General features: G+C 43.2%; 1 long non-coding RNA gene across 1 annotated transcript in view; it reads left to right on the plus strand.

The window, feature by feature from the left end:
- The window catches only part of LOC309532071, a 163,013-nt gene that overhangs the window by 4,640 nt on the left and 133,577 nt on the right, over positions 1-24,796 (plus strand). Inside the window, exon 2 of the long non-coding RNA XR_014219581.1 lies at positions 23,016-23,096. This is a non-coding gene — a long non-coding RNA (uncharacterized lncRNA). The remainder of the gene's footprint in view (positions 1-23,015; positions 23,097-24,796) is intronic.

A 24,796-nucleotide genomic window follows, 5' to 3' on the forward strand; every position in this document is an offset into this window, starting at 1 on the left:
CCACCACATGATTGAGATAGCGGATTAATTTGTCTACCTGGATTCCTCCATAACCAGCAGCCTCTCCATTGACGCTGAGCTGGACAAGTGTATTAGCAAGGCAGCTACGGCATTGGCTTGCCTTTCCAAAAGGGAGAATGTGATGCTAATGTCCAGTACCAAGATGAAGGTCTACCAGGCTTGCGTGTTGTTTATGGTAGTGAGTCATGGGCAACTTACACCTACCAGGAGCAACATTTCAATGCCTTCCATATGCACTGCATCAGGAAGATTTTGAGCATCACATGGCAGGACAGATGTGCTCTCCCAAGCCCATATTCCCAGCATTTTCACACGCCTGTCTCAAATATGTCTATGCTGGCTGGGTCATTTCCACAGAATGGAAGATGGTGGACCATCTTGCTGTTTTTGGTCTCCAGCTGTCTTCAGACTACAATTCCCATTATCCCTGACCACTGGTCTTGCTAGCTAGGGATGATGGGAGTTGTGGTCCAAAAACAGTTGGAGACCCAAGGTTGGGAAACACCGCTCTACAGGGAGCTAGCTTCAGGCACCAGGTCCGTGTTACAAAGATGTCTGCAAAAGTGGCATGAATGCTGGCAACATTAACCCTGCTGTGTAGGAATCCCTTGTCGACAGCCACAGTGCCTGGGGACAATCAGACTGGTCACGTATCCACAACAGTGACCAGAGGAGGAATGACTGCCGGAAGGAACACAGAGAGAAGAAGCACTATGGCAGAGGTGGATTTAGGGGAGTGTGACTGGTTCAACCATACTGGACACTGAGCTGAGAAGGCACTGCAGAGGGCACTGCAACAATGATGAACAATGGAAGGCAAGAAGCGGCAGGGGGGAAAGTGATGAAGTTTGGCAGCGCACAAGGTGCTGCTGAAATCTTAAAGCCCAAAGTCGGCCACTGACCATGGTGCATCTGTAGCAGCACGACCGGATGCCTTCATGTGCCCCATCAGCAACAAAACATATCTCTCTTGTATTGGTCTCCACAGTCACAGCAGGTACTGTAAGCTTTCAACAGTTTGACTTTACCCTCCAAAAGGCACACTCCTCTTTTGTCTTCCCATGAAGCTACCCTATTATATTAGTCATTGTTCACTGCTCTCACAGTGCAGGAAGAAATCTAACTGGTCTGCTTGGAATTTTTTTGGGGGGTGCTTCTTGCTGGATTCCTGGGGTGCAGTCCCAGAATAGTTTTTCCCCCTCTTCATACCAGGGCATAAATCTCTCAAAGCATTTATTTTAATTTTTAAAATGTACGTTGCTTTTCAGCCTAAGCAGTTTGCAAAGCTGTGAAACGTTGCAAGGTGTCTTAAACCTTCAGATTGACTTGAGAGGAGGTGACATAATACCCAGAAGTGTGGGGGCACAGAATGATTTGCCCTCTCTGCTGAGTAGCTGCTGCCAGCCGCAAGGACACTGGGGGTCGTGGGACCAAAATTCCAGGCCACAAGTCACAAAATCATGCCAGACTTGAGCCTGCTGGCCCCATTTTATAAAGTGCTTCTTCTTCTTCTTCTTCTTCTTCTTCTTCTTCTTATTATTATTATTATTATTATTATTATTATTATTATTATTGAAACATTTCCCCCTCTGCCTTTCCATCCAGTAATGGGATGCTCAAGACAGCTACCATAAGAAGTGTGATTTCATAAATACAAAAACAAAAGCACTACAGTACTCTGTGTTTGTCCTGAAGATTGCATGCTAAGAAGGGGAGAGGTCTCAGCATCTTTCAGAAGGGGACCTAGCCCCTTTTCTGTTTAATCTCCCAACAAAGAAGAAAAAGTACAAGGGCTTATTATGTGTACTATATGGGGAAGAGTCCTTAGTCTACGTTTTCTGGGCAATTTGGTTGTGGATTCAGGGAGTTCATTCTTGGAAATTCTGTTCATGTATTTGTGTGCCTGTATGAGGCGAGTGCAGGCAGCTTGTTGTTAGAGGAGGGGTATTTATTGACTGGGGATAAGCATTCTGCCTGCCAGCTGCCTGTGGAAATAAATCTTATTTAATCAAAGCTGTGAGAGGATCTGTTGTCTTTAATGCCAAAGAAGGCTGATTAAAAAAGAAAGAACCTGCCTTTACCATCTGCTCCTCTCACTGCACACCCCACAATGAAGCTTCTCTTTCCCCCCATCTGCCCCCATTTGACAGGTGATGGCTGTTTGCAACTAACAAAAAGGCACAATATCCTTTGACTTGCAGGAACATTCCAGGGGGTGGCTTGGGAATTCCTCTCCCCTTTCCTGCTCTTCCCTCAAGATGGCAAGTTTCCAAATATTTCCTGCTTTACTCCGAGGACAGACAGCCAAGGAGATGGAATAGATTTTGATTTTGTGACTGAGGATTAGACTGAAGGCTGAAGACAACATTGGATTAGAATATAGGTGCAGAAGCTTTAGAAGAAACAGAAGGGCAGGCATAAAGGAGAAGATACTTTTGTTTATTACATGTTATCTCTGGCAGAACAGAGCCTCTAAGGAATTAGATCAACCCTAGAAAACAAAGCAGTAAAGTTTCCTAATATGTCACTGGTTGTTTTTTTCCTTGCACCCTGTGGGTGCAAATGATAAGTTGTGTGGCTGATCACTAGCCATGTTGGAAAAATATATCTGATTATTGCTCACAGCAGTCGTGGACCCACATTTCATGTGGTGAGCATTATGATAATGGATTTTTATGGAAGTGCTCTACTTTGATAAATAGAAAATACTTTGGCTTTGAGTGTTTGGCAGCAGAAACGCAGGCAACAGAAGCACAACCATGAGGAAAGTCATGAGGTGTAGGTGCGACAAATGAGGAACAGAAGTGCATTTATGGTACAATGAGCTGATTGTGCAGAAGAGCCCAAGGCACGAAGCTGGAAATATCCCTTTGAAAAGAAATATTTAACAAAGACATATAAACATACAATAAGTATATCTCCAGCCTAGTCCTAGTCATTGGAAACTTGGTTATTTTTAGTGTTACATAACTTCTGGGAAATGCTCAGACTTCAGCTTGCAGAACTGGGAAGGAGGCATAGAAAACACCTTTCTATATTTTCAGTATTCCGATTTAACCCATGGAGATCACTATTAAGTAAAAACACATCTATCTGGAAGTAAAGTTAACTGATTTTAACAAAACTTGATTGCTTGTAAATGTGTTTAGGATTACAATGTAAGAAAGGGATTAATCCATGGGTAGGGAAACTAAGGCCCGGGGGCCGGATCCGGCCAAATTGCCTTCTAAATCCAGCCTGCGGAAGGTCCGGGAATCAGCGTATTTATACATGAGTAGAATGTGTCCTTTTATTTAAAATGCATCTCTACGTTATTTGTGGGGCATAGGAGTTTGTTCACCCCCCAAAAAAAATATAGTCCAGCCCCCCACAAGGTCTGAGGGACAGTGGACTGGCCCCCCTGCTGAAAAAGTTTGCTGACCCCTTTACTTTCATCTTCAGTAATGGTGCACTGCCAATGTGTCTGTTCAATTTTCTGATGGGTCCATTCATTATATGGGGCTACTGACCTAAATGACAGGTTCATTAGGGTTATCATGTCATTGCTTGAAGATGATAATGTACAAAGGCACTAAAAAAAGGACATATTTTCTGTGCTTCACACAGAATATTCTCATCCAATAGGTACCACTCTGGCGGGAAGGTAAACGGCGTTTCCGTGCGCTGCTCTGGTTTCGCCAGAAGTGGCTTAGTCATGCTGGCCACATGACCTGGAAAAACTGTCTGCGGAAGTGGACAAATGCTTGCTCCCTTGGCCTGTAAAGCAAGATGAGCACCACAACCCCAGAGTCATTTGCAGCTGGACTTACCGTAACTGTCAGGGGTCCCTTTACCTTTACCTTTAGTAGAGAAATGGGGCAGGATGTGCATGTTTAATGGATGTAAAGTATTGGCACTATCTTCTGGCAAGATCCTGGGAATCCTGATTGGTCATGTACCACTTATGGCTTGGTAATGGTGATCCTTATAGGTGATCAAGAGATTGGTGTTCCACTTAAACATAAAACAACTTTGACTGACAGTCTCTTGGGACCTCAAGTACTAGCCACCCCAGTTTTGAAATTATGTCAACAGCACATTTTAAAATTAGGATTGCTATCTGCTCGTCATGCATAAATTACGTTAGGTTAATGTTTTCAACATACCAGAGAGCTCTTTAAAAGGATGAACAGGTTTGTTGTGACGTGAACTTATGTAATCAGTTACGGAATCATTTTTATTGTGGCATGTGCTTCAGTTAAATGACATGGGCTAAAGGAAGAGATGGCTGTGTAAATATATGGGCTGTAATCCAAGGGTGTTACCACGGATGGAAGTTAATATTTAAATTTCACATACTGCTGTGATGATGTCACAAACATCTGCATCATGAATATTCAGAATGATGCATTTTCTTGCTCCTACCAGTAACTTTGAGACTGAAAGATTATTCCCTAGTAGGAGAGTTCCAGTGATACATTTTCAGTAACACTGCTAAGTAGCAAATGGGACCTGCAACAAAATGAATGTTTATGAACATTTCTTTTTAAAAACAGAAATGGAGCAATAAGAAAGGGAAGAAAGGGGAAATCACAAAGGAGGCGTATACACAAGTAGTCAACAGTTGCAGGGTGAAGGCTGGCTAAAGCTCAGAATGAGCTCAGGCTTGCAAGAGAGGTTAAAAATAATAAAAAGGTGTCTTTGGCTATGTCTGAAGTAAGAGGAAGAACAAGCAAGTGGTAGGTTCTCTGTGAGAGAGGAGAAATGCTATTGTGTGACAGAGAGAAGGCAGAACTACTCAACACCTACTTCCAGAGGGAGAAACCATCTTCCCCCAACCCCTTTACAGCCAGTGTGGTGTAGGATGACCTTGGGCTAGACCAGGCTTCCTCAACCTCAGCCCTCCAGATGTTTTGGGCCTACGACTCCCATGATCCCTAGCTAGCAGGACCAGTGGTCAGGGATGCTGGGAATTGTAGTCTCAAAACATCTGGAGGGCCAAGCTTGAGGAAGCCTGGGCTAGACACTAGCTCTCAGCTTCACGTATTTCACAGACTTGTTGTGAGGATAAAGTAGGGGGATTCACGTATGCCAACCTGAGTTGCTTGCATGAACAGTGGGATAAAAATGTACTAAAGAATAATAGTTGTTTGCACATGGAATCAGTTCCAACACATCAGTGTACTGGAGCAGAGATTCTGTGCCCTCATATCTTATTTGTTTAAAGATGTTCCTCAGCTGCTCTTAATCATAGTCAATCCTAGAGTCTAATGCATAACACAAACATTCAGTTAAAGAACGTGAATGTGGTGTAGTGCTTAGACTCCTATTAGGACCTGGGAGGCCAGGGTCCAAATCCCCATTCAGCCAAAAAAGTCCACTGGGTGACCTTGGTTATACTATTTCTCAGCCTAACCTCCCTCTCGAGGTTGTTGTGGGGATAAAATGCGGAGATGGAGACATGTGCACGGAACCTTAAACTCCCTGGGATGGGATGAACGGAACCTTAAACTCCCTGGTGGGATGAACGTAGCAGCAGCAGCAGCAACAACAACAACCACCATCACACAACGATTCATAATAAAGAATATCAGCACTTAAAAACCAAAGAAAGTACTACCAAACTATTAAAAACTGTGGGGTGGGTTACACATCCTCCATCAAAAGATGTTATAATAAGTTGCATACATCTGGGCAAATAAATGATACAGCTCTTGACACCAAGTGTGCTTCCAGGTGATCTCTTCCACAGGTGATTAGGGCAACCATGAACTAACCCCTTTTAGCCACCGTCTTGTAGGAATAGCTATCTCCCTTCCTTCCTGTTGGGTCTCATGTCACCACACTTCCTCCATTTTCCTTTGATTTGCTTGGCCTTGGCCTTAGAAGAGGTTCACTGTGACAGAGTTTAAAACATGCATCACTGCATGGATCTAGCAAATCCATTGCACAAGGCCAACTTAGAATGAATGAAAAATTCTGGGAGCAGAGGGTGGGAAATATCTCCAGCTTGGCAGGGAATCATTCTCAGGTGGCTACAGCAAGCCTGAACGCTCCACTAAAACGACAGAAGTCACAGCCCAACACATCAAGAAGGTTGTAGGTTACTTTCCGGTTTGCTGATTAGGTAGTTTCAGGTTCTGTTTTGTTTTTGCATAATCACTGTGGCTAGAGCCAAGTCAAAGCCGCCTTGAAAATAAAGCACAGGACACAATAGAAATGAAACTAGAGTGCACTGCAGATGGTGGAAAGTGGAAAACTCATCTTTTGACCTTTGTGTGATGGATGAGTTTCCAATTCTCTCTGTCCACTTGGCCCTCCAGACCCAGAGGCAGCTGCAGATGTTTCAAAGACAATGTGCAATACTGATTTATAGGAGACAGCATGTTCCCTTATGTACTCCTGCCTCAGCACAATTATCTTTGAATAGTAAGAAGCCCGATTCACCTTCCAACTTTTCATTGTTCTTCATGGAAATGAGAGATGCCACTGAACAGATGCTATCTCTGGAACGCAACAGAAAAGTCTTAGTTGAAGGGCTTTGGAATAGGCTGATAAGCATCAACCACTGAGTGAGGCAAGCCTCTGCAATCTTAATTCACATTCTTGCTCATTTGTTGTTGCTCGTATTTGTTGTTGCTAAACATATTTAGCAGAAAAAGAGCAGATTTCATGTAGGCCTGGGATAAGCAACTTGGTACCCTCCGGGTGTTGTGAACTACAACTTTCACCAGTCCCAACCAGGATGGGCAATGGTCAGGGATGATGGGGGCTGCAGCCCACATCATCTGGAGCAGACATTCTCAACCATGGGTCCCCAGGTGTTGTTGGACTACAACTCCCATCATCCCTAACTAGCAGGACCTGTGGTTAGGGATGATGGAGGGTTGTAGTCCAATAACATCTGGGGACCCAAGGTTGAGAAAGGCTGATCTGGGGGGGGGGTACTATTTTGGCTACCCTGATGCTCCTACCTGTGCCTACAGTATGACATCAGGTGTGGTGTCAGTGGGTTCGAGGACTCATGGTCTGAGATCGGACCCCTATTAGGCTTAACTGGGCACACAGGCTGGAGATTCTCCACCAGTGGTCTAAAGGCATATGATGCAGCAACCTTGACAGTGCTAAGCAGGTGAGCACCTGGTCATTTCCTGGATGAGAGCCTAAAATATGCTGTTTCAAGTTCAATTGTGGGAAAATGTGGAGTACGATAGAAAGAAGCTTCTATCTGCATTCTAATCACACACTTTTTCTGAACACATTTATTGGCCTTATGCTTCAGTCTGCATTAAAGCCACTCTTCTTTGTAGGCTCTCTGCGGCATTCCCCACCGTGCCTCCTGCACAGGTGGGCAGGATTATTTGCTCCCAGCCCAGAACAATTCTGGTTGCTGCTTTGTCACATGCTTTTGAAAATGTGTTTTTCGCATGACCCCAGTTGGTGAGGAGTAAACTTTGTCCCTAGATGCGTGTGATGCTGTAGTTTTAGTGTCAACATCAAGGTCGTTTTTTATGTTTAAGTGTAGCCTTCATTTCATGTCAAAGCAAAATTATTTTTCTTAATAATGTGGGAGGGGCTCTAGGGAGAGAGACAGGCATCCCTTTGTATAAAGTCACACACACACTGCCTTCCTCCCCTCCCCCTCCCCTCCGCTGTTTACATTGACATGGTAATGTCTGGAATGCAGCTATTTCCTCTTCTGTTCCCAATACAATGCAAGGGGACAAAAGGCAGCAATTTGCTCACCTCAGGTCAAAGACTAACTCTCATGCCCTTCCCTGAACACCATGAGTCCCTGCTGTATATTCCTTCTCACTATCCCATTATCTCAGCAGGGGGGTGGAGAGAGCCATTCCTTCTCATCAGGAGACCTGCTCTAACATCAGTCCCTTTGGTATGAAAAAGCTTTTCTCTCACGCACCCCTTATGCCCTAATTTCCAACAGACCCTTCTGTTCAGACCCCTCTCTGCAGAGAGGTGGGTTGTTGGTAGGTAAGGAGAGCTTTCGAAACTGAAAAGCTGGCCCTGGGGTTTATTACACCATAACCCATGGGGAAAAACATCCCTCAGACTCCTAGTCTGATGAGAGGACCATACAGGATATTTTAGGGAAGCGTCCCTGAGTTTGGGAACCCACAAAACCTTCTCCCAGATTTGTCCTTGAAGTTGACCCTTCTCTTGGTGGATTTGGTAAAAACAAACAAACAACCATATTAAAAGCCCCCCACCAGTCCTTTCTAATTAATATGTCCTTTAGTTTATTCTTTTTGTAAGCCAGCATGAGAATATGGTTGAAGCATGCTATAAAAATACTTCTTTTAAAAAGTACTACAGCAACAGAAGGAACAAACCAAACAGAAAAACCTTCCAGATTCATATGTACACAAAGACTGGTTCAAATATGCAGTACACCAATGGTCCAAAATTTGATGTAGGTCAAATGTTTCACATACAGTATATCCCATACCAGCTATTTAAATGTGTGAATTTTCATCTACGTTGTTTTGGAGACTGTTCGAATTATCCAGTCCCCATCAAAAGCTGTTGTAAACTACAGTCACACTAAGACACCGCAGCAGTTTCCTTCACATGGCAAGTGGTTTCTGGATTCTACCTCAGCCCATGAATTTTCTTTGATTTTCATGTGACGTTTTCAGGGTAGCTTTCTTCTTCCTAGTAAAACCAACCTGAACCTGACTGAATCTAAAATGCATCTCTCAGACTAATCTTCCTCTAATCATTTCCCTCCACTCATTTCCCCTTGAGTATCTAGTTTCTAAAAGTATAAGCCTGAGAGCAGGGCTTATCTAGATCTTAATTTTGCTGAACTATATAAACATTACATTAAATGCGGGGCTGGGTCTTGCCCTTTTATTTTATCTTTAAATAGCTGCTGTACCTGCCCCCAATCAGGATTGGGGCTGCAATGTGTCTGGAGGGTTTTTTGTTTTTGTTCTTTTAAAATGCCTTATATCTTCACTGTGGTACCCCAATGAAAATCATCACACACAATCACCCTTGAGCTGTATTTGTGTGCAGAGGGGAACTGTCATCAGCACCAGTGGCAACTTCCCTTCCAGTGCAGATGGAGCTTTCAATGGGTGCAGGGGTAAAGGGTTTTAAAAAACCAACCCTCCACCAATGCAATGGCCCCAATCCTGCTTAAGCCCTCTTGTGAATGCTATTAAAGGGGCTGGGGGGGGGGATAAACATGAAAGCCATAATCTGCAGTTTGACTAATTCCTGGATATATTCTAGAAAGAACCACCACATGTAGATGAACACTCATTCATGCGAATATCTGCAGATGAAAGGCATATCTTGCAGAGGTAGCAAATAGGTTTCAAAGAGAAATAATAATAATAATAATAATAATAATAATAATAATAATAATAATAATAATAATTTAATATTTGTACCCTGCCTATCTGGCTGGCTTTCCCCAGCCACTCTGGGCGGCTTCCAACACAGATGAAAAATACATTAAAATGTCACACATTAAAAACTTCCCTAAACAGGGCTGACTTCAGATGTCTTCTAAATGTCAGGTAGTGGTTTATCTCTTTGACATCTGAGGGGAAGGACATCTAGGGGCACTACCTAGAAGGCCCTCTGCCTGGTTCCTTGTAGCTGGCAAGCTGGCAAATCTGCCTTAGGGTTATTTAACAATATTCTTCAACTATAAGCTGCATGGACAATTGCAATTGACTTTTTTTGCTTCAGAGGGTGTAGAGCCTGTGTGTGTGTGTGTGTGTGTGTGTGTGTGTGTACGTCTCACTCTGCTTCCTTTGCTCTAGAAGGTGTGACAGTGCTGTGTGGCTAAGCAGGTGAGTCTTTCTACAGTATTTTACAACCAAAGCACTATTAGAAGCACAGGAGCGCAGGAAGCTGCCATATACTGAGCCAGACTATTGGTCCATCTAGTTCACAGAATGGCAGTGACCCTCCAGGCTTTTAGGCAGAGGACATTTCCAGCCCCACCTGGAAATGGTGGGAATTTAACCTGGGGCATTCTGCATACAGACTGCAGAGCAGGGAAATAATGTGAATCTGTGCCTATGTGCCTAATACTCTGCCTAGGGAGGCTTGTCTGGTACCTTCATTCCATAACTTTTAGGTGCCAGACAAAAATGTTTCTATGTAACCAGGCCTTGCTGCAAAACTGTTGCCAAACTTTGGAACAGATTTGGAGTGAATGTTGGGTTTTGGAGTGATAGCTAAGACCCTCCTTTTGAGTATCAACTACTCAGTCTGTGGGGTGCTGTAAAATGTGTGGTTTCCACTGCAAAACATAGCAAAACCATTGCCATTTTGGCACTGGTTTGAAGTGACTTGGACACTGTTGCTTTTTGGGGGGGTTTGGTGCAGAACAACTGCAAAACATTCACACAGATTTGGAGAGGATCCAAATAGTTGGGGTTCATAGTTAATTATCTTGGCCGATTAAACAATCAATGGCCTTTTACATGTGTTTGTGGGAGAGCGGTTATTTGTTTCTGTTGTTTGTATTTTGTGTTCTTATTTTGTATTTTTATGTTGTGAACCACCCTGTGATCTTTGGATGAAGGGTGGTATACAAATTTAATTAACAACAACAACAACTGATGATCAGTCATAGGCTCTCCCACAAAATAAATCAGTGCACTCATGGTAACAATTCATCTTAGAAATGAAGAAAATCTCCTAGGAGATAATCCAAGGTGCTCCATTCTTTTTTTAAAAAAGAAAGTTCAATTTTCTGCAGTGCAAAAAGAGAGAGATAAGAACCTTAGAAGAAACAACAGACCCAGGGAAGTGTAGTGGTTAGAGTGTTGGACTAAGACCCAGAAGACAAGGGTTCAAATCTCCACTCAGCCGTGAAGCTCACTGGGTAAAAGCCAGTCACTGTATCTCAGCTTTACTTACCTCACAGGGTTGTTGTGGGGATAAAATGAAGAAGGGGAGAGCCACCTTGAACTCCATGGAGGAAATGTAGGGTATAAATGTAATAATAAATACAAATGGGGAAGACAATGCATTTAAGAGGAAGCTTTTTAAATGCCCAGTGAAAATGGACAGTGGCTCTTAGACTGTCTTGCTAACAATACAGTGTTACCTTGGGTTACAGGCGCTTCGGGTTATGGACGCTTCAGGTTACAGACTCCGCAACCCAGAAATAGTACCTTGGGTTAAGAACTTTGCTTCAGGATGAGAACAGAAATTGCGCAGCAGCGGCACAGCGGCAGCGTGAGGCCCCATTAGCTAAAGTGGTGCTTCAGGTTAAGAACAGTTTCAGGTTAAGAAAGGACCTCCGGAACGAATTAAGTTCTTAACCCGAGGTACCACTGTGTGGGAAAAGAAATCTATAGAGATCCCTGAGCACAATTCAAGTGAGGCAAAATGTCAGGGAGACCAAGGGCTTACAAAGTGCTAAGAGTCTGCACCGTAAGTGGAAACAATCTTGTAGTAGACATATAACAAGTAGGCGAGAATGATAAAATACCAGTAAATAATGGCTTGGGTTGTTTAATGGAGCTTCTGGTTTTTGTCAGACCAATTCTCAAGACTTTGGAACTGGAGGTGAAGAAAGGTCTCACACTAGGAAGCCATGCATTATCATCCAAAGCATCAAGCAGTGATTGTGGGACAAATCACAAGTCTGAGATCACCAATTCATTCATGTTATCTCCTGTGCCTTTTCTTGGCTTCTGAACTCAGCCTTCTGGCAAGAGTATTACTGTTAGCCACTTGGAGTAGGATTTTGTTACTTTAAAAACCTCTTCATGCTGATTCATTTCAGAAAAAACAATCAGCATTTCTGATTAGAGTTTGAGGTAGGTGGGGGGAATTCAAGAGTAGCTTTTGCTTATAAATGGAGGAACAATTTACTTCCAAATTGCTTGCAGCCCCAGCTGTTGCTGCCTTCTAGTCAGAACAATAAATAAAAGCTAGGTAAAAGGAATATGTTTTTAAGACTAACTACTAAATGGCTGGGGACGCGGGTGGCGCTGTGGGCTAAAGCCTCAGCGCCTAGGGCTTGCCGATCGAAAGGTCGGCGGTTCGAATCCCCGCGGCGGGGTGCGCTCCCGCTGCTCGGTCCCAGCGCCTGCCCACCTAGCAGTTCAAAAGCACCCCCGGGGGCAAGTAGATAAATAGGTACCGCTTACCAGCGGGAAGGTAAATGGCGTTCCGTGTGCTGCACTGGCTCGCCAGAGCAGCGTTGTCACGCTGGCCACGTGACCCGGAAGTGTCTTCGGACAGCGCTGGCCCCCGGCCAATAGATGTGAGATGGGCGCACAAACCCCAGAGTCTGTCAAGACTGGCCCGTTCGGGCAGGGGTACCTTTACCTTTACCTTTTACTAAATGGCTGGGACGCGGGTGGCGCTGTGGGTAAGACCTCAGCGCCTAGGGCTTTCCGATCGCATGGTCGGCGGTTCGAATCCCCGCGGCGGGGTGAGCTCCCGTCTTTCGGTCCCAGCTCCTGCCCACCTAGCAGTTCAAAAGCACCCCTAAGTGCAAGTAGATAAATAGGTACCGCTTTCTAGCGGGAAGGTAAACGGCGTTTCCGTGTGCTGCGCTGGTGCCGGCTCGCCAGAGCAGCTTCGTCACGCTGGCCACGTGACCTGGAAGTGTCTCCGGACAGCGCTGGCCCCCGGCCTCTTAAGTGAGACGGGCATACAACCCTAGAGTCGGACACGACTGGCCCGTACGGGCAGGGGTACCTTTACCTTTACTAAATGGCTGGCTTTAAATAATAGTAATGATACATAATAAAATTCAATCCTACTGTTGTCCTCTCTTACATAAAACCACCTGAATGAACAGAAACCTTCTTAAACACTCCTCAGATATGTACATCTATACACACATATGGTTCCCCCAGGTGCTCAAACTTGGTAGAAATATCTACCAAGTGAATCATCTAAAATATTTGGCAAGGAAAACATGAATCAGCAAACAACTGTGATCAACCTACAGATTTTTCTTGTTACTTTGAAAGCAATTGTCCCGCAAACCTTCCCCATGCTCCTTCCTAGTATGCCTGAAAGTGCAACCTAAGCACATACTTTGGATGACACATTTTGGCACATGCCAAAAGCACAGGCCTCTTGCTGCCACTGTGGCTCTTCTAGCAGTGTAACCAGAAGCATTTCTACATTTGAAGTAGAAACAGGCAGTTATCTGCCTCGACAGACAGAACCTGTCTATAGACAGCACCTACAGGGTTCATATGGCCCCTCCATGTGTTGAAAGAATGCATGGGGAGGTGGGTGCGCTGCCACCAATACACACAGAAGTCAGTCCTGCAGTCATCCCTGCATTCAGCTGGATTGTAAAGGGGCTCTGCTTACATGCTGATGTATTTACGGGACCGCCTCTCCTGGTATGCCCCGCAGAGGACCTTAAGGTCCATGAATAACCATAGTTTAGAGGTCCTGCACCCTAAGGAAGTCAGACTATCCTCCACCAGGGCCAGGGCCTTTTCAGTGATGGCTCTGACCTGGTGGAATGCTCTGTCCCATGAGACTAGGGCCCTTCAGGATTTAACCTCCTTCTGTCAGGCCTGTAAGACAGAGCTATTCTGCCTGGCCTTTAATTTGAATTCAGCCTGATCTTTTATTTCCCTTCTCTTCCCTCCCCCTCCCCTTTTATGAAGGTTACCCACTCTGAGACCCCACAGCTAATTCTCCCCTGGTCTCCTCACTGGCCCAAGTAGGACCAATTCAGCTAGCCCTGGGGATTATCTAATGCTTATTGGATGGATTTCCCCTAAATTGATTTCTGAACTTTGAATTTTATTTTTATTCATGTTTTTATACTGTATTTTATGCTGCTTTTACAATTAAGTGTTTTAAATTTGTTGTTAGCCACCCTGAGCCCGGTTTTTGAACCAGGAAGGGTGGGGTATAAATAATAATAATAATAATAATAATAATAATAATAATAATAATAATAATAATGTGGGCCACATTAACCACGAACCCCAAACCTTGGGCTCCAAACGGGTGCCAAGATTTTGCGGGAGGGTTTTTTGCAGCATTTTGCAGCGAAAACGCCACATTTTGCAGCGAAAATGCCACATTTTTCAGTGCCTGACAATCTGAGCAATTGATACATCAAACACAGGGCTTGTATTTAACGTAATATTAACTATGAACCCCCAAATCTAGGATTCTCTCCAAACCAATATTAAGTACAAACCCCGAGTTTGATGTATCAGTTGCTCAGTTCATGGGGTGCTGCAAATCACTCAAAACTTTGGCACAGGTTTGGAGAGCACCCCAATTTTAGAGGTTGTAGTTCATTTTCCTGCTGACGTGTATGAAGAGGGTCCCAGACTGGACCAAATTTCATGTTGCTGTTCTGGAGAACTGGCAGAACAAAAGAATGGATATATGGAGGGGGAGCACTCTCACCAGCATTGTCATACAATATAGTCTAACTTTGCATATATATTTGGGAGGGGTTGAATATTGATGTACAGGATGAAGAGTTAAGAAGTCTAGTCTGTTTCAGAGGAAAAACGTAAGTAGCATAGCGCATTACAGACTACAAGGACAGAACATCATTTCTGATTACCTGTCAAAGGCTCCCTTGCACAAAAACAATGCACATGTCCACAAGATGATCTTCTCCCACTTTAGTGATCTGGAAATGTTCTTCTGTAGGATAAAAAAAAACCCCAGAGCTCTAAAATGCCCACTTCAGAGTGTCTCTTAACAGAAAGAAGTACCTTATTTCTTGCATACTTCTGGAAACAATATATACAGTGGAACTTTGGGTTACATACGCTTCAGGTTACAGACTCCGCTAACCCAGAAATAGTACCTCGGGTTAAGAGCTTTGCTTCAGGTTTAGAACAGAAATTGTGCTCCGGCGGCACGGCAGCAGCAGGAGGCCCCATTAGCTAAAGTGGTGCTTCAGGTTAAGAACAGTTTCAGGTTAAGAATGGACCTCCGGAACGAATTAAGTTCTTAACCTGAGGTACCACTATACTGAAATTAACAGCATCTGAGCAAATACAGAAAATATGGTTCCGAGATAACCCAAAGGCTTGAAGCCTAATGATTTGCTGATTCTGCATAACAAGTAAGTTGCTACTGGACTGCTGTCACCAGAGCTGCATGTAAGACACCCCCCCCACACACAAATGATTTGAGAACACCCAAACACATTACTTGGAAGCTAGCTCCATCCATTTGCATTATTCCTACTTCACCACGGTTTCAGGACCAAGGTTTGAATTTTGGAAAGCTGCCTCCTTGTTTCTGAATGCCTGAGGATTGGCAAAATCACCATGTGGAGCACTCCCTAGGACAAACAAAAGCTCCTGTATTTTGTGAATAGCTTACAGCCTAACAAAAGATGCCAAGAAACTGCTCAGATTACTTCTCAGGGCATTAAAAAAACACAACAAAAAACCTCTGGGCACAGAGGAATGTAGCTGGCACTTGACCCTCCTGCTGTTTTCAAGGGCACTGACATCTGAATTTGAAATCAGCCTCTTCTTGTCTTTAAATTGTTTTCCCTGAGACACACATGGGCACAGAGCTGCCCAGACATATAGCTGCTGCCATCTGCAAGGACTCTGGAACAGCAGATGGCCAGAGGAATGACAGTGTGAGGCAGAGAGAAAGAAAGAAGGGACAGGTGCAGGCAAAATTGCTAATTAGATATGGAACATTAAGTTTCCATTCAGCACCTTAAACAAAAAATAAAATAAAACTACCCACAGAGCTCAAATAAACCAAATTCTCTGGGAGAGATTGTAGCTCCCCAAGAAGAAAGGAGAGTTTTTTTTCTTGGGCAGGGAATAATTTTTAAAACTGAGAAAAGAATTTTTTGGATTTACTCTGCATTTTGAGCTGCAGACAAAGGATTCAGGTAGACAGAAGCTTATGAATAGGAAAGACTGGCCCCAAAATGTCTTGAAAGACAGCAGTCCTCAAAATACAAAGTCCAAAATTCATAGGAACAACTAATTCTCATTCCAATTATCTCTTTTAAACATGTTCCATCCTCTCCCTGTCATTTTATTGCATATTCTAACTGTACATTTCGTTTTCTTTCTTTAAAAAAAAATCATTTAGAAATTCAAAGGTTTACAAATTTAATACACATTACATACTTTCTATTTAATATTCGTTTACCATTTGACTTCCCCTCCAGCCCTCCATGGTTTCCCCATATTCTCTAATATTGCTGCATATTATTACTCTGCCTTATTCTTTCTCAGATACATATTTTACTGCTGCTCTTCATTCAAATCCTACTTGCAATTTTGCATGTTTACAATAGCGCTTTAGATATTCTACAAATATCTTCCAATCCTCCTTAAAAGCTTCCTGTTCTTGATCTCTAATTTTCATAGCTACATTTGCCAATTTGACATATTCCGTCAATTTTAATTGCATCTCTTCTTTTGTAGGTACCACCTCCTCTCGCCATTTTTGCGCACATAGTACCTTTGCTGCCACTGTTGCATATAAAAATTAGTTAATCTGCCTTTTTGGAACATCTGCCCCAGTTATCCCTAAAATAAGTGCTTCTGGGGTGTGTTTTTTTTCGGAAGAGTCACTTTAAATATTTCCTTTACCTCATTATAGACCAGGCATAGGCAACCTTCGGCCCTCCAGATGTTTTGGACTACAATTCCCATCATCCCTGACCACTGGTCCTGTTAGCCAGGGATCATGGGAGTTGTAGGCCAAAACATCTAGAGGGCCGAAGGTTGCCTATGCCTGTTACAGACCATCACCCCAAAATCCTTAGCCACTCTACATGTCACCACATATGATAAAATGTACCTTCTACTTCTTTACATTTCTGATACCTGACTCAGATTTATACATTTTTGCTCATTTGCTTTGTGTCAGATGCCATCTATGAATCATTTTCATAAAATTTTCTTTCAGAGGATAACACGCTGGGAATTTCAGATTTGATTTCCACAATTTTCCCCACGACTCCATCTTGATATTATGTCCCACATCTCTAGCCCAGTGAATCAAAGCAGATTTAACCATTTCATCTTTGGTTTCCCATTCCAACAAAATCATATACATCCATGAGATTATTCCCCCCCCCCCATTTTCTGTTAACTCCTTTTCAAACTGAGAGCTTTGGTTAATAAAACCATGCTGCTTATCTTGTAATTCTGACTGCATGTTTCTGCCATTAACACAGAGAAAAACATGCTGAATTAACTATAGTAATATAGAGTCAGCAGTAGGATTCCTGCATCCTGCAGTGAAATTTTACACAAGTGTGTGTGTGTGTGTGTGTGTGTGTAACTGTGTGTAATCTAGTGAATTTTGAGTGGATGAAATGTAACTATGTAGCCTAATGTACAAAGCAGAGCTGGCTTGGGACGTTTTGCTGCTTGAGGTGAAACAGAAAATGGCTTACTGCCGCTAAAGCTGCCCCCATCAAAGTTGTCGCGGGAGAAAAAAGAAAGCTGGAGAGGAGTAGGCAGTGGCAACAGCGGAGGAGGAGGAGCAAGCAGTGGTGGTGGAAGAAGAAGAAGAGTTTGGATTTGATATCCCGCTTTATCACTACCCAAAGGAGTCTCAAAGCGGCTAACATTCTCCTTTCCCTTCCTCCCCCACAACAAACACTCTGTGAGGTGAGTGAGGCTGAGAGACTTCAGAGAAGTGTGACTAGCCCAAGGTCACCAGCAGCTGCATGTGGAGGAGCGGAGACGGGAACCCGGTTCACCAGATTACAAGTCTACCGCTCTTAACCACTACATCACACTGGCATGCTCCTCAGATCTGTCACCTCTCTCGTTGTCTCCCAATCTGCCACCTGAGGCAACTACCTCACAACAACACCTCCCCCCCCATTTATTAAATTTGTATATCGCCCTTCATCCAAATACCTCAGGGTGGTTTACAGCATAAAAAAATACAAATTAAAAACACAAAACACACAATAAAAGCAACAACATACCAAACCAATAAATGCCTCCCCTACCACATATGGCTACCACCCTGATACAAAGCCATATCCATTGCTCCACTCGCTGCTTTCTCTCTGGCCCCACTCTCCAATGGAGTGTGGCTCTTGGTCTGAAGGAGGTTATCCCATGCCTGACATATAGGATTCCTATGAAAGAGTAAACTCTTGGTTTGACTTGTGAATTCTGGTCTTTGCCCTTTCCAAATGCTTCAGTGCCCTTTGGGGTGCCATCTGTATTAAACTGTAAAATTATGGCATAATGAACAACAGCAGCAGCAGGCAGGCAACTTGTGTCCGCTCCCTTGCCCCACTCCCAACACCTAGGCATGCAAAGGCTGAGAAAATTACCGTAATTTTTGCACCATAACACTCACTTTTTTCCTCCTAGAAAGTAAGGGGAAATGTCTGTGCATGTTATGGAGGAAATGCCTACGGGTGGCATGCCTATGGATTTTCCTCCTCTAAAAACTACGTGCGTGTTGTGGTCGGGTGCGTGTTATAGAGCGAAAAATACGGTAGCTGTTTGAGGTCACAAGAGACCTTGAATACTATAGTTGCTGCTTCTCCCTCTGAATAAAAAGAACGTTTTGGGTTCTGAAAGCAACCACCTGTGGGGGAATGAGAGTTTCCTAGCTTCTAGCCATGTCTTCTTCACCTCGGCAAGCCAGCCTTGCATCTTCTTTCTGAATGAGTGAGAGAGTTTCATAAATGCAGTTGTTCTATTCTTGGCATACTATTTAATTCATGAACGCTCTTAACCATCTGTCACGTCGATCTCCTTCCTTTCACCTGCAGCCAGGCTAACATTCTTCTGTACCAGAATGAAAAGATTACTAATTCAGCTTTTCTAAGCAAGCGAGCACACAACCCCGTCATCCTAAAAAATGTCGTCATGGAAGCAAATTTGTCCCAAGTAAGAAATTTCTTGGTTGGACAGTGTTCTCGAAGCTACCAACATGAGTTTGACCAAACTGCAGAAGGCAATGGAAGACAGGAGTGCCTGGCGTGCTCTGGTCCATGAGTCACGAAGAGTCGGACACGACTGAACGACTAAACAACAACAAGAAATTTCTCTTCTCAGTGTAGAATGCTGTGCTGGGCCCAGGGGTTAACCCGAGCAACGCGGTCCAGGTCCGGTCCCGAATCCAAGGATTCCACAAGGAGTCAGTCCAACAGGGCCAAGGCAGGAAACCGGGCTAGGTCAGGCACAGGGTAACAGGCAGGTTCCAGCAAGCAGCAATGTTGCTCCCACAACCTGGGGCGGGGTCCAACAGCCTTTTATCTCTGATGGTGTAACGGCCGGTCCTGATCCCCTGGTGACTCACCTCCCTGTCTCACCCGAAGGCAAGCACTCCTGAGGTTACTCAGGTCTCTCCTTCTCTCAGACCTCTGCAGCTCGGGAGATGTCAGTGGGTTACTAGACCCAAAGGCCGCCTCATCCTCGCCTGACTCAACTGGTAGTGGAGCAGCTGCACGTGATTGCCCAGCAGAGGGCAATGAGGTGATTCCCGCATCTGGAGCCGGGGCAGACTCAGGCCCCAGACTTCGCTCAGCTGGTGCTTGTTGCAGCGGAACCTGTGCAGACTGGGGTTCTTCAGAATCAGGCCCCAGACTCGGTTCAGCTGCTGCCTGAGGCAGAGAATCTGGTGTGTACAAAGACTCCTCCTGTTCTGAGTCCGAGCCCAAGTCCCAGGCCATCACAAATGCCTACCAAATACAAGCATCTTCACTGCAGGCTCAGCACCATGCATAAATACCACCTTATATTGAAAACCTACATATCTGTATGCTTCCATTCAAAACACACCACAAAATCCATTATCTACAGCAGAAGTGGCTAACCCATAACCTGAAGGCTACATATGGCCCTCAGTATGTTTTTACTGCCCCCCAACCCTCCAAATTGGTAGAAATAAAGTAAAAGTATAAATAGTTTAAATATTTGTTTGATGAACCCATGGAATCCCCACTGTGCTCCTGATGCTAAAAGGTGTTTTTTTTTGGTTGCCTCCTCTCAGCTTCATTCATTAATTTTTTTTGGTTTTTTTTTTTTACTAATTGCTCTCATAGGTACCCCATTGTGATACCACAAGGTCCACTCACAATTTTTAAACTGACCTCTATCATGGCAAACATTTTTTGACCTCTTGGCGGCCATCTTCTTTTTGAGACTGCTACTCTTGACCTCCAAAATGTATCCTTTAAAAACTTTGTGTCAATGTGCCTCATGCCTGAGGACTGTTAGCCACCCCGGTCTATAGCGTGAATGTGTAGCAGGACAGGTTGTAGATTTTACACACACACTTTCTATCTATTCAGTTGGTTTCTGCTTTGTATTCCATGTCCTAGTGTTGAGTTTTGAATTCCTAGCACTTACACCTAGCTGTGGTGATACCAGAGCATATTTTGCCCAGAGCTCCAACATGGGTTCCACATTGCAGGCTCAGTTCCATCATTTACTTCTTTTTTAATATTTATTAATAATTTCAAAATTACAGGAAAAAAAGAAAAAAATTAAAAACAACACTACAATACATAGAAAAAAACAAGAAAAAAAGACATAAAAACCAATGCAACAATACAGCAAAAAGATAAAAAAGAAGGAAAAAAAGACACAAATCCCATATTACATATCTTTAACTTCCATTTGCTTGTTTCACTGACCTCCTCACACCTCCCTTTTTGTATTCTAGTTTGATTGATTATTTCAGCAAATTCTTTCCATCTTTCTCAATTTTTACTAAATAATTTATCTTGACAATTTAACCTATTAATTAACTCAACAAATCCTTTCCATCCTTTCCCCATATTCTGTTATTCAAATTACCTTAAGTTATTTAACCTTATCTTACCAAAAAATACTTTAGAGCTTAACACTTAATACTCGATTATACATAACTCCTGATATATTTTCTACTAGAGTCATATAGTTTCATTCCAACATTTTCCCTAATGTTCATTAATTTTAGGCTAATTCCCTAGAAAAAAATTTTCTTTATAAATTTTCTTCCAATCTTCATCCAACGTCTCTTCTTCCTGGTCTCGGGTCGTGTCAGTCCTTACTGTCCATTCCATCTAGTCCATCAGCCTGGTAATCTAATGTCCGAGGCCCTTAAGTCTCTTCCATGTCCCTTCTGCAGATCTTCTTCTTCTTGTTTATACTTGCACTTTTCCTTGTCTTTTGTTGGTCTCTTTCTTATTTTCTTTCCTTTCTCATTGGGGAGTAGGTCTCTTGGGGATTCCAACCCAAAATTATCTTCGTCTCCCTTCATCCAACCAGCCCATTCCCCAGAGTCCCACTCCCCACAATCATCAATGTAGTCCAAAAAATATTTAAAAACATATTTCGAGGTCTCTCCAAAGTTAAGAACCTCCTCAGCTCCAGACTCCCCCTGGCCGACTCCAACTTCAATCTTCAAAGACAGCGGCTTATACTCCTGTAGGGCCTCGGGTCTCTCCATTTGTATTATTTGAGGTGCAACCGCAACCTCCTCCATTATCTTCTGCACTTGCCCAATCAGTAAAGGTTCCTGAGTTGGTCCCTGAATAGTTTCTGTATCAATATTCCCTGTTTGTCCACAGTTATTAACCACAACAGTCATCAAATCCATTTTCTCATTCATCAAATCCATCTTCTCATGCATCTGTTCCAGCAAGGCACTTGTCTTGCATAAAGCAAGCACCAAAACTTCCTCCCAGCTCATATTTAGTCAAGGTCAAAAAGGACTGGTCCCACGATCTTAATCTGACAGCTGTAGAGTCCTCAAGTAGACGCAGCAACAATTTAGCAAGCTCCCTCTAGAGGAGACAATTTCTATTTGTATCCATTTTTTTTAAGGCAAGTCCAACAAAGGAAAATTACTTTCATTTTTCAGATATTTTGTTTCTTTAGATTGCAGAAGGCAACATTGGAATCAATTTATTTCTCTTCTTTAGCTATCTATCAAAGTATTCCATTCACAGTCAATGAACCTCTCCAAGAATTTCTGTCTCTGACACCCCGTTCCCAGGTTAGAGACGGTGGAAACTTATCTTTCTTCATTCTCTCCTGCAGGCGTTAGATAAAGTCCCCCCCCCTTTTCTCCTGCTTCCAAGGGGGTTTCAATAATTATAAATGAAGGAAATTTAAACTTTTTTAACGACTTTCCAGACTTTAGCTTACAAAGTTTTTGTTTCAGTCTATGTACAAAAAGCGGAAGGCGGACTTCCTGTTTTGAACCTTCCTGCTTCGGTGCCAAATTAAGATATTTCTTGATCCAATTTTCCGTTTCTACTCACGGGTACTTGTTTTAAATCCAGTTGTCCACAGGAAAAAGTCAGCGCTCTCCGGCAATGGCTGTGCGGCTTCACTTCGTGAAAGTAGCAATGAGTCCGCAGCACTGCGCTGCTCACCCCACTTCACTCCGGAGCCCCAAAATGGTGTCCTGCTGAACTCCACGTTTCCAGGCTTCCTCCGCCTGGGATTTCCAGCGGGTCCCCACCTTCGCCGCGGCAGGAAGACCCAGTTTCCACAGAGCCAGTTCCTCCGGTCGGAGGAACTCCGCCATTCGCCGATGGTGCTAACCCGGAAGTCCCCAGTCCCATCATTTACTTCTTTGCCTTCAAAGCAGAACCATCTGATTGTCTGACCATCTGCCTGGCTAGAAGAAGAATAGTGGTGTGTGTGTGTGTGTGTGTGTGTGTGTGTGTGTGTGTGTGTGGAGACTGGAATCCATGAGAAAATGTTTAATTAAAGCTGGTCCTAAGCTTCAATAATGTTAAAAGGAAGTAGAAGCAGTTGCTGCCCTTTATGGGTTTTTTTTTTAATAATGATTTCTCCCTCAGTTTTTAAAGTAACCAGATGTCAAACCATTTAAGGGATCAATTAGGACAGAAACCAAAGTGGATTGCAAAGCTTGCCTCTTATGAGCATCTTCTGTGACACACAGTATAACTATTTGAACTAGTTTTCCTTGTCATCTTTGTATCAGCATTACTCTGGCTAGACAAAAGGACAGAGATGAGATGAGTAGGTTAGCAAAACATTCAAGAACTGAATTCACCCTAATTTCTGAACCTTGTTTTCTTTTCACAGGTCTTCACCCAAAAAGTTTATCCTCCCCACATCCGAAGGCTTGTTTATTACATGAAATCATCACTTTGTGAAAAGTATCGGGTAAGCAAAAAGGAGACATTCAAAATTTGTAGTCCTGTTGGACAGCTTAAATAACTTCTTTGGTGGAAAGAATGTTCTGCTCCTGCTATGAAATGAACATCTTTAGTGGTTTAGCAACAATTTGGCTAGTAAACGTATCCAAAATATCAATACGATATTACCCTGTGTAAAAAAATACCACAAGCCAGTGAGATCACAAGGGGCTTTCAGAAGGAATTTTTATAGCAGACTCATGCCATGATTTAACTTTTTTCCTAGAAGCTTTGGCATGTCCTAGAAAACAGTCAAAAGCAGAAAAATATAAGAACTCTGATGACTGCATCTGGAGGAAATTTACATTCTGGTTCAGAGCTTACTTAAGCCAAAGCATTTGGATTTAAGCTGATGCACAGTCTAAGTCTATATCTGTTTACTCAGAATAGACATAGTTAGGATAGTGCTGTATGCACCACTTTGCTCAGGAAAATGTGGTAAGCACAAGTCTAAGCTTCAGTCTCAACATTTTGATTTATAACTCTGGTTCAGTCTGTGTAGAGACTGATAAAAGTAGTGCAAAATAAATCACAGGAAAATGCAGGAACAGTAACAATGGCAATTTGTTGTTGTTTAGTCCTTTAGTCGTGTCCGACTCTTCGTGACCCCATGGACCAGAGCACTCCTGTCTTCCACTGCCTCCCACAGTTTGGTCAAACGCATGCTGGTAGCTTCGAGAACACTGTCCAACCATCTTGTCCTCTTTTGTCCCCTTCTCCTTGTGCCCTCCAGGAGCACCATAACAGGCCAAATGAATCAGGTTTGACGTATATTCAGCATCTCCTCTGAATCATGTTCTGTAGTTTCTCTGACACTTGATTGCAGCCTTTACCCAGAACTCACAAAAGCAGATGTTTCTCTGAAGGTTTGTGTGAGAGAAGACAAAACATGGAAGGGCTTTCCTTTTTGTTCACGTATTTCTTGCAGCTTATTTTATCAGTGACCACAGTAAATAGCATCATGTTAGAAGGCTGATAATTCAAGGGCAGTGAGAATATGGACAGTGCCTGCAACATTCCTTTGAAGTGCGTGCATCAAGTCTCACAAAGAGGGGAAAAGAAAAGAAATTACACTCGTCTATTTGACTCCTTTTGTGTCTGCAAATGATGCATACGTACATACGTAATTTGATTTGCATGCCACATTCTCATAGTTCAGATCATGCTCAAAGAGGCTAACATGAAAAAAACACATAATTACAATGTAACAAAAGAAATATTTTACAAAAAATAAAACATAAAAAGATATACAACCAAAACGAACAATTTCTACATCAATAGAAAGCTGAGTCAATCAGGAACCCATACTCCCAGGCCATGTGGGAAAAGGCTTGTAGGTCTTCCAGGACTCACAGCCAAGATGGTCTCTGTCTCAAGATGATAGGCTAGGTGATTTAACTGTCCAGTATTCTATCTGGGAGTGCAAAGTAAGATGGAGTGGAAGAGGACTCCTTGAATTGTGGTTCTGCCGATTTTTGCAGTTTTGTTAAATATTCCACTGGTGGAACTTGAATAATCTCCCTAGGGAAGACAAGTCCATAGCCAAATGTCTTACTGCCAGGATGCTGTCTTTGCTTGTCATCATCTGGAAGCATTTGCACTCTATTCATAGCTGTAATGACACAAATCTAGCTCCCACCATAACAGCCTAAGGGCTAGTGAGCTATC

This window comes from Podarcis vaucheri (assembly GCF_965113315.1).
Source record: "Podarcis vaucheri genome assembly, chromosome: 5".
NCBI classification, from domain to species: domain Eukaryota; kingdom Metazoa; phylum Chordata; class Lepidosauria; order Squamata; family Lacertidae; genus Podarcis; species Podarcis vaucheri.